This window comes from Silurus aristotelis, assembly GCF_946808225.1.
Source record: "Silurus aristotelis genome assembly, chromosome: 15".
In the NCBI taxonomy this organism is placed as follows: Eukaryota; Metazoa; Chordata; class Actinopteri; order Siluriformes; family Siluridae; genus Silurus; species Silurus aristotelis.
In genome coordinates, this window is record NC_139588.1 from 25,508,494 (window position 1) to 25,511,694 (window position 3,201).

A 3,201-nucleotide genomic window follows, 5' to 3' on the forward strand; every position below is an offset into this window, starting at 1 on the left:
AGCCTTCGCTTCCGTTCTGCGGCAATTGCAAACATCTCAATACTCAATATTCTGCCAAACTCCCACCCCCTGCGGTGAGTACAGTAGATTTCTCTTCCGACATCTCCCAGCTGTCCAAGCTCTTGGTTACCCTAATAATCCCCGCTGTCTCCATCTTGGTCTCTGCCCTAGATGACTCCGGCTCCACGGGAAACTTCATATCCCAAACGTGTCTAGACCAGCTTCAGCTGCGCTGGGAGAGAGGGACACAGGAGCTGGACACATTCCATCACGAGGAGAAACAGCTCCTGGTACTGGAGAACTCAACAGTGAGCGTTATTCTGGGCCGACCCTGACTGACCAAACATTTCCCAAGGTGCTCCTGGGACCCCTGTGACATCCTTGAGTGGAGCCCCCGGTGCCAGGGACACTGTTTGAGGGAGAGCTCAAACTATAGCCCTTGGCGAAGCGGCGATAAAAATTGGCAAAGCCCAAGAACCTTTGTAGTTAGTTGCAGGAGGTGGAGGCTTGCCATTCCCGGATGGCCTGGATCCTGGCAGGGTCCATCTGGATGTTACCAACTGAAAGCAGGTATCCCAGGAACGTGGTTCGTAGAATTCACATTTTTCGGGTTTCACATAGAGCCTCTTGTTCTTGAGGAGCGTCTCCAGGACCTGACACACCTGCAAAAGGCAGGTGCATCTGCAGGATCCATGTTGGCCAGATTGTTCTGTCAGAAGTTCAGGTTAGGATCCAAGGCGTATGCCAGGCTGGTGCCGGGTCAGCTGTAGCTCACTACATGATCATGTGATGATCTGCAAGAAGCTCATGATCCAGATGATGTCTGATATTTCTGTGTGTTTCCTTCATTATCACCTGCATTAGCATTAATATGACAGTGTATGGTTAGATTGGTCCAAGCAGCTCACAGAGATCAGACCTCACATTTCTGTGTGAGGGGTTTCATCAAGTGGGCAGAGTTTTGCAAGATTGAGATGAATTATAAATATGTTATCCAGTTTCACAGACAAAAACATGCAGCATTATTAATTCACCTACCAGATGAAGTTTCAGTGTGTGTGTGTGTGTGTGTGTGTGTGTGTGTGTGTGTGTGTGTGTGTGTGTGTTGCTCACCATGCCTCCCGCTTAACATTTAAATAAGCATGCCCCACTTTACCCTCCGATCACACACACACACATACATACACAAACACACATTAATTGGTTGTTCTGCATCATTAATAAACAAGCTTCAGTTAGTTCAGAATGCAGCAGTCAGAGTTCTCACAAGGTCAAGAAAATATCACCATATAACCCCAATCTTCTCATCCCTACACTGGCTTCCTGTTAAGTTTCAAATCCACTACAAACTACTGCTTCTTACTCAAAAAACACTAAATGGTTTATCTCCATGTATCTCCAGTCTTCTAACACGCTACAATCCGTAGAACATTCTCACATTTAGCTCCTAAACTCTGGAACAGTCTTCCTGACAGTGTTCGGGGTTCAGACACACTCTCCCAGTTTAAGAGCAGATTAAAGACGTATGTTTTTAGCGAGTTCTACACATAACACACATCACATCATAACCTTGTGCTCCAGAACATCTGATCACATCACATTATCAACTTGTGCTGTTAATATCATGAACAGCAGCTACGCTAATTCCTCTCCACTGCTTCTCTTTCTCTCCCCATCGCGAGGCATCCTGAGGTTGCTCCAGCTCCAGTCACGTCCCACCTCATGAAGATTGTGGACCTTTAAAGAAGTGGATGCCCACAAACATCCCGAACCATCTAGAGACGTTCCAGTGACATTTGGATTCCACTTCTTGTGGAGTTTGGACACTGGACCTCTTTGAGTGTTTAAAGGCTCTGGCATGGAGAAGCTGGTGTTGGATCTGTAATGATCTCAGATGTTGAGCTATTTTATAAGTTGCTCAGTAGCTCCTGGTTCCATCATCTTAACTGACTGTAGAGAGATCATCAGTCATAATCACACACTCCAGTGCTCATGTTAGTTCTCACTCTCCAGTGTTCTGTAGTGTTTAAAGACTATAATCACACTCTTGATGTCACCCACATGAGGATGAGGTTCTGCTGTTGAGTCTGGTTCCTCTCAAGGTTTCTTCCTTCTGCATCTAAAGTTGTTTTTCTTCACCACAGTCTCCATGGTGATCATCAGGGATAAACACACATCATTCACCTTCACTGTTAAATTCTGTAAAGCTGCTTTGAGACGATGTGTGTTGTGAAAAGCGCAATAGAAATTAAAATAAACTTGAACATTTTATGTTTCTGAGCTTCAAATTCCAACTTGTACAGTAGATTCCATCTGCCATAATCTTGCTGCTGCACCAATTCCTATTTCTCTTATTCTCAATGACATAATCCTGGTGTTGTACAAGCCTGATTCCAAAACTGTTGGGACACAATGTAAAATGTAAATACAAACAGAATGCAATTATTTGTAAATCTCAGTAATCCATATTTTATTCTCAATAACCAGAAACCTATCAAATGTTTAAACTGAGGAACTGTAACATTTAAAAGATGAAATCAGGTCATTTGAAATTTAATGGCTGCATCACATCTCAAAAATGTTAGGACGGGGCACAAAAGTCTGGAAAAAAGTAAGTTTTCAAAAAATGAAACTTTACAAATGTGTCGGTCAGAGACTGAAGATTTCCAAATGCAGGATGCAGGCAGATGTAAAGTTAAACAGTCTTTGATGAAGGCAAGGAGCAGAGCAGAAATTCCCCGCAAAAACTTATGAACACCTCAAAAACTGAGCAAAGAGTCAGAGAACAGAATAAACAATAAACAAATTCAAACCTGGAGACGTAGAGAAAGACAGTAAGAAAAAAGTTTGAAATCCGAGAGCAAAAACAAAGCAAACGGAGCTGCCGTTGAGTCCGGGAAAAGCAAAAGTCTGGGAAAAACGGGAGATCCAAAAACAAAAGTAAAGAATTCCCGATGGGAAAAATGGTTGGAAGGTCTCTTAGAAACGTGGAGCCCAAGAGAGGTCGGGAAGGGCCAGATGAAGCCTGAAACGGGCCTCCTGGTGGCTGCCCCCAGGGGCAGTGCTCTGGTTGGCAATGAGGCTTTCTGGCTGACATGATGAGGCAGCGCAACACCCTCTGCAAGGTCTAGGGTGGAGACCACGTCATCAGCGAAACCCAGGGGCCAGACAATCACTTTGGAGAAATGTGGGGGTGAAGTG